This window comes from Myotis myotis, unplaced genomic scaffold, assembly GCF_014108235.1.
Source record: "Myotis myotis isolate mMyoMyo1 unplaced genomic scaffold, mMyoMyo1.p scaffold_m19_p_1, whole genome shotgun sequence".
Lineage (NCBI taxonomy): Eukaryota > Metazoa > Chordata > Mammalia > Chiroptera > Vespertilionidae > Myotis > Myotis myotis.
The window spans coordinates 46,538,977-46,551,483 of record NW_023416313.1 but is presented as its reverse complement, the minus strand read 5'-3'; the positions used below and the strand labels follow the sequence as shown (position 1 = coordinate 46,551,483).

Genomic DNA, 12,507 nt, shown 5'->3' with positions numbered 1-12,507 from the left:
GTCATCAGGCTTTTATTAAGCATTTACTGGGTACAGTAAACAACAGAATAGGGACCTTAACATTTTTAGACAAAAATCATTTTAAAGGTACAGTTGTATCCCCAGTGAAGTAGCATTCATGAGTGAAGACTAATGATATTTTTGGACATGCCAAAGCTTAGAACTTTTTCCAGCCACAGATCCCATTTGAAAGAATTGCTTGAGGCCATATTCTAGTAAAAACAAAAGGAAGTAAAAGAAAGAGGAAAACAAGGAATGTTATACTAGTAACACTGGAGAGCAAAGGTACCAGTGAAACTAATAAAGTCTAAATAATTGGTGCATATGTTAAAAAAAATGACAATCTGAAATTTAAAGCACAGATGATTCTAATGTAGATGCTGGCAGAGCTGGTATGGGTAGGTTAGAAAGAAAGTAAAAGCAAATGTGTGTGTGTGTGTGTGTGTGTGTGTGTGTGTGTGTGTGTGTGTGTGTCTTGCTGGCCATGGAAAAAAAACTTAATGTAGTTTATTTTTGCATTTTATTAATTAAAATTTTAAAAATTAAATTAAAAGATTAGATTAAATTGTTAGTATATTTTTAAACAGATATTCTCATATGCTATTGGAAGGTATGTATTTTCTTTAGTTTTTTTAGAGAGCATTTGGTAGTTTCAAATTTTAAAATAAATATATACTTTGGCCTATCTTTAGGAGTTGATTCTCTAGAAGTATTTTTATATTGGCAGAAAGGTTTTCAAGAATGTGTATATTGTATTGTTCAAAATTGTAAAAATTGGAAAATAACCTAAACCCATATGGACAATTAGATTAATTACAGATAACCATGTCCTGGTTTAAAAAAATCAAATCATTTTAAATGTTTGCAGTGCTGGTTTGGTGATGATAAACTCTTTTAGCCTTTTATTGTCTGCAAAGCTCTTTATTTCAGAGCCTTGCTTTTCATTACTTTGTATACTTCATGTCACTCCCTTCTGGCCTAAAGTGTTTTATTGAGAAATCAGCTGACAGTATAATGGAAACTCCCTTGTAGGTAACTTTTTGTCTCTCTCTTGCAGCCTTTAAGATTCTTTCCTTGTCTTTAAGGCTTGCCATTTTAATTATGATGTGTCTAGGTATGGGTCTTTTTGGGTTCATCTTGATTGGGAATAAAAATATGGAATACTTCACAAAGTTGTGTCATCCTTGTGCAGGGGCCATGCTAATCTTCTCTGTATCATTCCAATTTTAGTATATGTGCTGCCGAAGTGAACACTTTATTTATTTTTTAAAAATATTTTTAATTGACTTTTTAGAGAGAAAGGAAAGGGATAGAGAGGTGTAAACATCTATGAGAGAAATATCAATTGGCTGCCTCCTCTATGCCCCCTACTGGGGATCAAGCTCACAACCCAGGCATGTGCCCAACCAGAAATCAAACCATTAACCTCTTGGTTCATGAGTTGACCCTCAACCACTAGACCACACCTGTTTGGGCCACCCTATGTCTCTTGATTAAAGCATTTAATCCATTCACATTTAAAGTAATTATTGATTAGATATGTAGTTATTGCCATTGTAGTATTCATATTTTTGTTATTTTTTTTCTTCTTAAAATTGTACCTTTAACATTTCTTGTAATACTGGTTTAGTGGTGATAAACTTGTTCTTGTCTTGGAAGCTCTTTATCTTTCCCTCAATTCTAAATGATAGTCTCACTGCTGGGCAGAATAATCTTAGTTGTAGGTCCTTGATTTTCATCACTAGAATATTAAATGCCAAACGCCAATGGCCTGTAAAGTTTCTGTAGAGAAATCAGTTGATAGTCTTATAGAGGTTCCCTTTTAGGTAACTGCTTTTCTCTTGCTGCTTTTAAGATTTTTTCTCTTTGTCTTTAACATCTACCATTTCAATTATGATATGTATTGGTGTGAAACTCTTTGAATATATCTTGTTTGGGACTCTCTGTGCTTCCTAGACTTGTATGTCTTTTCCTTTTAGCAGGTTAAGGAAGCTTTTAGTCACCTGAGTTGAATGCTTCAGATGTGTCCTTTGTGTGGGCTGTGTGCACCCTCCTGTTGTAGTTGAACCCTGACAACAATTGGAAGGCCAGTGGAAGGGATTGATTCTCTGACTGACTGACTGTGAGGAATGGCTGTGACTACAGGGGAGGAGCTATTACACAGGGGCTAACCCAGTCGTGGGCAAACTACGGCCCGGGGCCCGTTTGAAATGAATAAAACTAAAAAAAAAAAAGACCGTACCCTTTTATGTAATGATGTTTACTTTGAATTTATATTAGTTCACACAAACACTCCATCCATGCTTTTGTTCCGGCCCTCTGGTCCAGTTTAAGAACCCATTGTGGCCCTCGAGTCAAAAAGTTTGCCCACCCTGGAACCCCACAGAGCAGGATTCAAATAGAGGGGCCCTGGTGTCTATTGAGTTTCCCTTCTCGGTGTGTCTTTGTAGAGGTGGTTGGGTGGTGCTCTGGCATAGTCTGAAGCTGGCCACTAGGTGTGTTGATTCTGGGGACTCTTGGTAGGGGGTATGGGGCAGGTGAAGGTCAACTGCTGCCTGTTTATGGCCTAGGGATGCAAAGTGGGATCTGCAGGTGGTTGTCACTTGTGCTGTGCTTGGAAGCACCTGGAAGAGGCTAAGCTTGGAATTGAGGCCAGCTTCCACTAGTGCCAGGCTTGGGGCCACTTAGCAAGAAGCACAGGTCATTCTGAGGCCAGATGCTGCTTGTTTCTGGTTTGTGAACCTCTGAGAGATTTTAGGAAAGTCTGCAGCATTAACCAAGACAGACCATTTATATGGAAAAGCCCCTGAAAGTAGTTTGGGTGGGTGTGCAAGTTTGATGGGGCAGGATCAATGAATCACCAGGGTGGGGCTTTACCAGGTTAATGGACACTCAGGCTTGAGGCCTGCTTGTGCCTGCAGGAACTGTGGAGGGGGAGTGCTCAATAAAGGAGCAAGATATCTGCCAGCACTTCTGTCTGAGAGAAAGCTGTCCCTCCAGTGCTCACCCTGAAGCTGGACAATTCATTTCTCCCAATTGTTTCTGAGGATATTTTCAAAAAAAATCTTTATTGTTGAGAGTACTATAGATGTCCCCATTTTCCCCCTTACATCCTTCTCCATCCAATTCCCACCCTGCCCCAGGCCTTCACAACTCTATTGTTTGTGTCCATGGGTAATGAATATATGCATATAAGTTCTTTGGTTAATCTCTTCCTGTCCCTCCCCCACACCTTTCCTCTGAGATTCCTTAGTCTGTTCCATGTTTCTATACCTCTGATTCTGTTTTATTCATCAGTTTATTTTCTTTATTAGATTCCTTGTTTGGTAATTTTGATTTTTACTTTCAGTTGTTGATAGATATGTATTTATTGCCATTTTATTGTTCATATTTCCTCCTGTTCCTCCTCCTCCTTCTCCTTCTCCTCATCCTCTTCCTCGTCCCCTTCTTCCTCTTCTTAAAGAATACCCTTCAATATTTCATGTAGTACTGGTTTAGTGGCGATGAACTCCTTTAGCTTTTTCTTGTCTGTGAAGCTCTTTATCTGACCTTCAATTCTAAATGATAGCTTTGCTGGGTAGAGTAATCTTGGTTGTAGGTCCTTGCTATTCATCATTTTTGAATATTTCTTGCCACTCCCTTCTGGCCTTCAAAGTTTCTGTTGAGAAATCAGCTGACAGTCATATGGGCACTCCCCTGTAGGTAACTAACTGCTTTTCTCTTGCTTCTTTTAAGATTCTCTGTATTTAACCTTTTGCATTTTAATTATGATGTGTCTTGGTGTGAGCCTCTCTGGTTTCCTCTTGTTTGGGACTTGCTGTACTTTCTGGACTTGTAATTCTAGTTCTTTCACAGGCAGGGAAAAGTTTCTGTTATTATTTATTTAAATAGATTTTCAATATCCTGTCCTCTCTTCTTCTTCTGGCACTCCCATGATGCAAATGTTGTCCCAGAGGTTCCTTTTGCTACCTTCATATTTTTGGATTCATTTTTCTTTTTGCTCTTCTGATTGGGTGTTTTTTGCTTCCTCATATTCCAAATCACTGATTTGATTATCTGCATCTTCTACTCTACTGTTGACTCCTAGTAATTTATTCTTTATTTCAAATAGTGTATCCTTCATTTCTGACTGGTCCTATTCATGTCTTTGATGTTCTCACTAATTTCCTTGAAATTCTCACTAAGTCCATTGAAGCTCTCATTAAGATCCTTGAGCATCCTTATAACCATTGTTTTGAACTCTGTATCTAGTAGTTTGCTTGCTTCCATTTCATTTAGTCCTTTTTCTGGAGATTTCTTCTGCTATTTCATTTGTGACATGTTTCTTTGGCTACTTCCCTGTGTCTATTTCTATGTATTAGGTAGAGCTGCTATGTCTCCTGGAATTGATAGAGTGGCCTTGTGTAGTAGTGTCCTGTAGGGCCCAGTGGCTCAGCCTCCTTAGTCCTCTGAGCTGGGCACTCTAGATGTGTCCCTGTGTGGGCTATATGCACTGTCTTATTGTAGTTGAGCCTTGATGGCTATTGGCGTCACTGGGAGGAATTAATTCCCAGGTCAATTGGCTGTGAGGAACAGCTGTGACTATAGTGGAAGAGCTGCTGTGCTGGAGACACTCCTATGGAGTAGGACTTGCTTCAATGGGGCTTTGATGCTCACTATCTGCCACTTGATTGTGTCACTCATGGATGCCTAGACTAGTAATCTGGTGAAATCTGAAGCTGTTCACCAGGTACACTGGCTCTTGACCCCTCTCCCCCACCCCCAGAAGGTGCAAAGTCAGCCACTGCCTGTGACCTGCCTGTGGCCACCCATCAGGATACAGAGCAATCTGCAGATGGCTGCTACTTGTGTTGGGCTTGGAAGTTTCTAGGAGAGGCCAAGCTGTGAAGCAAGGCAAGCTGCTGCTAGTGCTGGGTCTGGGGCCTCTTATTGAGTGATATGGGACACCCTGATGCTAGCTGCTGCTTGTGTTAGAGATTTTAGGTGTGTCTGAAGCCTGAGTCAGGACAGGCCATTCATATGGAAAAGCCACAGCAAACAACTTGGGTGGGGCTGCAAATGGGTGGGGCAGGGTTTCAGGATTTACCAGCTTGAAGCAGTCAATGTGAACTAGGTTGGAGACTCATATACGGTGCCTGTTGTCAGCTCTGTGATAGGGAAGGTCTCAGCATAGGAACAACGACCCCTTCGTGCATCCCTGTCTAGGAGAAAGCTGCCTCAAGTTCTCGCTCTAATGCCAGACAACCAATTCCTCCCTATATGGTCCTGGATCCTTCCAGGTCCCTGCCCCAGCACTGGAGCTCAGAGGGAGTGAGTCTGAGTACTAGTAAGTTCATGGACCAGCCCTTTCAGAGGAAGTGCCTGGGTCTCCAGGAGCCTCTGTATCACTCAGCCACAATCCCCACAAAATACCTGAGGTTATTTTTTTCCAATGCTTTTCAGATAGTGGGAGGGAAGGGGAGGAGTAGCGGGGAGAGAGGGAGACATATACACATCAACTGGTTGTCTCCCACCCATACCCCTTCCAGGGGCAGGGAGCGAACCCATAACCTAGGTACGTGCCCTTGCCCAGGAATTGAACCCATGGCCCTTTGGTATGTGGGCAGACACTCTAATTGCTGAGCAAAACTGGCTAGGGCCTTTAAAACAATTCTTAAAATGCATTTATTATGCTCCCTGCTGATAACTGGTCAATTAAATTTTTCTTCTAAAAATAACTTAGAACAAGAAAATTATTTATAGATATTCAAAAACAGAACTCATGCATTCTCTCCAGGGTCTGACCAAATAGGTGTTAGAAAAAAGCATGTTTCCTACTTTGATTTCTGTTTTTTAATGTTTTAATGACCAGAGGAAATCCCTTGTTGTATTCATCTTGGTTTCAACAGAATACTCATCACTATCCTTTTCTTCCTTTGAATCTTGATCTGGCATCCAACATTGATCTTTTACTTTAAAAAAATAAATATTTCAAAGCTTTGAAGTTTCCTTACTTCAAATATTGCAGAGGGGATTTTCCTTCCTGGAGCACACAGTGGGACTGCAGCAGACAGGCACTCTGATGCTCCTTCAAACCCCCGCATGTGTTGCCCTCCGACTTGTCCTTATAATACTGAGACATGGCTGAGCCTCCTGGCTGCCACGGCCTGCATTGCTTCCGGCCTCAGTGGCCCCAACCCTACTGCCTGTTCTGTATTTTAGTTGTAATTTTGATGTGGTTGTGGGAGGCAAGTATCACGTTTACCAATGCCACCATCTTGGTTCTTCTCTGTTTCTGGATCTTTGTAAGCTGCTGCCCCAGTGTTGGAGCTCAGATCAAGTGAGTCTGTCAGCAAGTAAATCTGAGCATGGGCTCTTTAAGAGGAACATCTAGGACTCCAGAAGCCTTCTGTTTCACTGGACGCAATCCCTGCTGGGTTTCACAACGTGAAATTATTGGGACTTCTTTTTCTGGTACTGGAACCCTGGGCTTGGGACCCCCTATGGGGCTAGTACTCAGGGAGGGAGGAATCTTCTCTGCTGAGATTTCTCTCCTGTATCTTGATTGCTACACTGTTGATGTAGGACTTACCCATTCTGAGTCTCTACCCCTCCTACCAGTATTTTATTGCACTGACTTGAACTTCCAGCACTGTCTTGAATTAAAGTTATGGTAGCAGACATCCCTGCCTTGTTCCTAATCTCAGAGGTAAAAATTTCAGTCTTTTACCTTTAAGTATCATGTCAGCTATAGGATTTTTGTAGATGTTCTTTATCAAGTTTAGGAAGTTACTCTCTATTCTTATTTTTCTAAGGGTTTTAAAAGATCATTAATTGGTGTTAACTTTTGTGAAATGCTTCTAAATCAGTCAGTTTGATACATGAGTTTTCTTCCTTAGACTGCTCATATGGTGGATTACATTGATTGATTTTTTAACTATTGAACCAGCTTTGCATCACTGGATAAACTCCATTTGAATTTGATGTATAATCCTATATAATAAAAGCCTAATATGCAAATTGACCTAACAGTGGAACGACTGGTCGCTATGACACTCACTGACCACCAGGGGGCAGACGCTCAACAAAGGAGCTGCTCCCTAGTGGTCAAGGCGCTCCCACAGGGGGAGCGCCGCTCAGCCAGAAGCCGGGCTCACAGCTGGCGAGCACAGCGGTGGTGGCGGGAGCCTCTCCCACCTCCATGGCAGCACTAAGGAGCAGCAAGCAGGTGAGCGGTAAAGAGTGAAGGGTCCCAGACTGTGAGAGGAATGTCCAACTGCTGGCTTAGGACATCCTCTGAGGGTCCTAGATTGCAAGAGGGCGAAGGCTGGGCTGAGGGACGCCCCCACATACACACATACCCTGTGCACGAATTTCATGCACCGGGCTTCTAGTTCTTTAATATGTTCTTGGTATGATGAATAATTTTTTATTGAAATCTGGTCATTTTTATATTATGTTTAGTATACTGTATCTTATTTTAACTCACTTTTTGGGATATTATTCCAGCAGGGGAAGGGTGGCTTTACCTCATTACAACTTCATGCCAGGTGGAGAGAGAAGCTCAGATTCTCCACTTGGCCTCTGTTGATATCCAACAATAGTGGTATTCTTTCTTACTGCTCAGAAAGTTGGGATTTCTGGCTCTACCATGGTCTCTACAGACACCTAGGTTACTTAGAGGTAGGCTTTCCACATAGTAGCTATTGTCATCACAGTGAATGGACTTCACTATCAGCCAGCAAGGATGAAAGTACCAGCTCTTTACTTGGCTTTCTCTTATACCTGGAGGGGTGTTATAGTGCTTCATTACATCCTGATGAGGCTAGAAGTCTAGAATTCTCATTCAGCCCTTTCTGGCACGAGTGGGAGTGGGATCAGAGGTTTTCTGTGGTGTTTGGCTGGAGGATAGTAGTTATTGTCTAAAAGTATTGCTCCTGATTGGCTGCCCCTCTCCTGGTTTTTTGGCTACACAGGATAGGTGTTTGTTGCAGCAGTTGATATTGTTGGATAGCTAGCTTCTGCTCCAAATCTGAGATGATGCAAAAAGAAAATCCAGAGAGCTCACCACTATGTCATTTCTTGGAACCTGATGTGATCACCTAGCCTGCCTTCCTCCTTCCTCCTTTCAAAGTCTTCTTACAGTTTTATTTATAATGTGCGGGGTTCTTAGTTGTACTTAGTAGGAGGAATAAGGAAAACCATGTCTACTCCATCATTCCAGGAGCACAGATTCTATAATAAATCCTGATAAAGAAAAATCCATTTGAAACCCATTTTTATACTCAGGAACATGTTGTGAAGACCCTTCTATTAACATGAATACTAATTGATATAATCATTTCAGTGGATAAATATTATTCCAGGATGTACTAGTAATTATTACCATAGTTTTCTATGAACTAATCTTTTATTCGCATACACATAGTGACATAATAAGCAATGCTGTAATGAACATAACCTATCTTAATTTAGAGGCCATATTTTCTTGTCTATACTTCTGAAGTCCAAAAAGTTATGTAAAACAAAAATATTTTGTTATATTTAGTGCAAATTTATTTTTTTGGAAAAATATGATTAGAATTCAGAGGCTATTTATAATCTTAATTTATCTAGCTTGATTTCAACACTTCATGTTTGCTACAGAAATATTGAAATGTTGATTACGGTTTGCTGCCCAGACTCTGCTGGGGGTTGTTATGAAACATGTGGTCTATGTATCTTATTACTTTCTAAGATCCAAATGTTTTAAATTCCAGCACAACTGTTTCCAGTCTCCTTAAGATAATGTCCCAGGAGAATGATTATTAAATTTTGGTTCATACTGTTCAATTTTCACTCCTAAAATATTGTACTATGTGTTCTTAACAGAACATAAGAATACCCATCATTTCTTGAGAACACTAGATATGTTCATACAATAGCTTACACTTACATTTATTTTTTTTGTTCAATTATAGACTCTATAAATTTACATTTCAGAAAAAATCTAGAAAATACAGAACAGTACAAAGAAGAAAGTTAAAAAATACTTATAACATCTCTTTTCAAAGGTATTAATTTTTAATATTTTGACTTATTTTCATATGTTTTTAAATAAAATACAAAATTGGAATCATGCTATATGTAGTGTATTTCTTATTCCATTTTTTCACTAGTGATGTATTGTTAACAATTTCCTCTTTCTCTAAACATTTCTAGAGAGCAGTGATGGCGAACCTATGACACGCGTGTCAGAGGTGACACGTGAACTTATTTTTTTGGTTGATATTTTTTGTTAAATGGCATTTAAATATATAAAATAAATATCAAAAATATAAATCTTTTTTTTACTATGGTTGCAAATATCAAAAAATTTCTATATGTGACACGGCACCAGAGTTAAGTTAGGGTTTTTCAAAATGCTAACATGCCGAGCTGAAAAGGTTCGCTATCACTGCTATAGAGTATGACTTAAATGATTATATAGTTTTTCACTGAGTAGATATACCATAATTCATGTAACTAATTCCCTACTATTGGGCAAACATTATTGTTTCCAGACTTTCCATTGTAATAAATATGATTATACACATTCCAAAGTGTAAGGATTAAGAAGAAAGGGGTTTGGCCAAAGCTGAAATTCCATCTTTTTCAAAGGTGTTCCAGTTTCCTCTGATTATGATGGTGTTATTTTCATAAGAATTGACCCAGAGTAGAAATTGAGAAGTTACTTTTTGTCCCTTTCTCTTCCACTTCCTTCTGTTCTTTCCCCTTTCTATTCCTTTGTCCCTCCCTTCATAAATATTTAAGTAAAAAATAATTTGCCGAGACCGGTTTGGCTCAGTGGATAGAGCGTCGGCCTGCGGACTGAAGGGTCCCAGGTTCGATTCCGGTCAAGGGCATGTACCTGGGTTGCGGGCACATCCCCAGTGGGAGATGTGCAGGAGGCAGCTGATTGATGTTTCTCTCTCATTGATGTTTCTAACTCTCTATCTCTCTCCCTTTCTCTCTGTAAAAAATCAATAAAATATATTAAAAAAATAATTTATTCCTGTTGTTAAGAAGTTCAAATCAAGAAAGGAAGAGGAAAAAGGACCTTTGGTTCTCATGATAACTCAGCTTGGAACCAGAGAAAGCCATTTGAATTTTTTGTCTTTCCTATCTTTAACTATAAAGTGAAAAAGTTGAGTTAGTAGTTATTTAAGGTTATCCCCAGCTCCTGACTGTTGTTTTCCTTTCTCTAGGCCTTCATAATGTCATTCAGGTGATGTCATCACCGTTTTTCTATTTTTCCCTCTGTTGATTTTAATGATTTTTTGGCAGTTATTGTTTATCTTTGTTTTATTATTATTTTTAAAATTTCTGGCAGGATTGTTCTGTGTATGAAGAATATGGGGGAGGAGGGATAGAACCTTCAGTTTCCAGGTGAAGAATCTATTCCCTGGGATGGGTGCGGGAGTCAGTCACCACTGAATTTCATTATGTGCCATCTCTCTCCTGTTATAGCCATTTATTCTCTCTGGGCCTCAGTTTCCTTATCTGTAAAACAGAGAGAAATTTACCTACCTCACAGCTTTCCTTTAAGAGGTAAATGAAGTTATAAGGGGGAAGTCCTCCGTGAAATAAACAGAAGTCCTGCAAAGAGTGTAAGCCCAACAACAGGCTCAAGGGACCTCTCACCACTAAGATGGCAGAGTGCAGGCATCAAGTTCGTCCATTCTACATTGAACCAGATTGGCCTTAGCTATCCCAGACTCTTTCACCAGCATCTATTTATTTCCCACCTTCATTAATCCACCCTTTTGATGCTACTTGCTTAGCTCCCAAGCCTTCTCCTTTTCAGGAAGAATTTCTGGCCACATGTTTGCAATTGTCTGCCCCCACGCCTCAGGTACTTCGTTGGCTCCCTAGCCTTGACTTCTCAGTAGGGAAGCCCAGCATCAGGCCAAACTGAAGGGCTTGATTCTCATTCCTGCCAAGTTAAGAGCCAGTACCATAAAACTTTCTCACACATGCTTAGGGGGCTCTTGGCATGTTTTGGAGGTCTGACATCAAGGACATCCCGAAGGATTAAATGTCAAGGTAAACACTCTACCCACAGCACCTGGGAAGTCAGTTCACATTCAGCCTGATCTCACTGGAGTGTGAGTGGTTTTGTACTTGATAGCAGAATCCATAAAGCTCTGTATTAATGTATGATCAGGACAGTTGCAGACACTGTTTTTTCAATATTTGTTTTTTTAGATAAACTTCTCATTGGAAATAAAGACAGTCAAAGCATGAATAGAGGATGAATATATATATATATATATATATATATATATATATATATATATATATATATAATAGGGAAATATACTAATTAACCATGACACCATAACGGGTTGATTGGATAGGAGGAGGTTGTGCGCGCAGCGTTGGGGGTGGGGCGGCAGGGGCCTCCACATGCCTGTGCTGGGGGAGGGCCTGATCAGCAGTGGCCGTGGCTGCTTCAAGGGCCAGAGAGGCAGGCAGGGTCAGACTGGCAGCGGCTGTGGCTGCTGGGGGCCAGGGAGGGAGGCAGGGCCGGACCAGCAACTTGAGGGCGGGTGGCGCGTGTGATTTCGAATCATGCGCTGGACTCCTAAGTTTGTAATAATTAGAAGCTATGTAGATATTGAGTGGTATCTCCTAGTCCTGGAGCAGGAGTGAACACTGACAAAATTCTCCAAACCAAAGTCTCTCCTTCCAAATAAGACCAGGAAATCGTATCCCAAAGATGTGATCTATGAAACAAGTGTTAAAACTTTCCTTTCTAAAAATGCCTCCCTCCTGTCCAGCTGGGATGCTCAAATTTCCACTATTTGGTTTAAGACTTTGTTCTCTTTGTGTGCTAAAATTAAGCTAAGTAATAACTAAGGTCAAGTGAAGGTCCCTAACACATTGTTAAAGACAGTGTTTTGATGGAGTCAGAACATAGGATATTTCAGAGGGAAGAAGAGAGGCAGGTGATAACCAACAATATTGATGTGTACAAGGAGGCAGAGTAGTGTAGGCTCAGAGGTTTATTGGCAGGTTGAATGAGATAATGTACATGAAGTTTTTAGCCCAGAGCCTGATACTGGTATGTATTCAATAACTTATTATTATTGCAATGTGCCTTGCAGACTGATGTTGGGAGACATCAGAGAACAATACAAACTTGATTTTTGTTCTCAAGGAGCTAAAGTTGGGTAGATGGGCAACTAACCAAAATGTATAATAGGGTGTGTGGTAAGTAATATGTTGGAGGAAGATCAGAGTAGGGTGTTTTAGGAGCATGGAGCTGAGGCACACTATTCAATATTCTGATTAGGAGGGCTTTCCAGAGGTGATCGTCTGTTCTGTAAGCTGAATGACAAATGGAGGATGTGGAGAGAGGAGAGTTTCTTTCTTACTTTTTTTAAAGTCCTCACTTGAGGACATTTTTTCAGACAGAGTGGGAGGGAGGGAGCATGGGGAAGGGAGGGAGAGAGAGAGAGAGAGAGAGAGAGAGAGAGAGAGAGAGAGAGAGAGAGAGAAACATTG

General features: G+C 40.4%; 1 non-coding gene and 1 pseudogene across 1 annotated transcript; both read right to left on the bottom strand.

Moving 5' to 3' along the window:
• Window positions 1-1,149: 1,149 nt before the first annotated feature.
• Window positions 1,150-1,254, bottom strand: LOC118661168. The gene has a single exon (XR_004969176.1). It is a non-coding gene; the product is annotated as a U6 spliceosomal RNA (small nuclear RNA).
• Window positions 1,255-5,899: 4,645 nt separating this feature from the next.
• Window positions 5,900-6,121, bottom strand: LOC118662387 (annotated as a pseudogene).
• Between the last annotated feature and the right edge of the window lie 6,386 nt (window positions 6,122-12,507).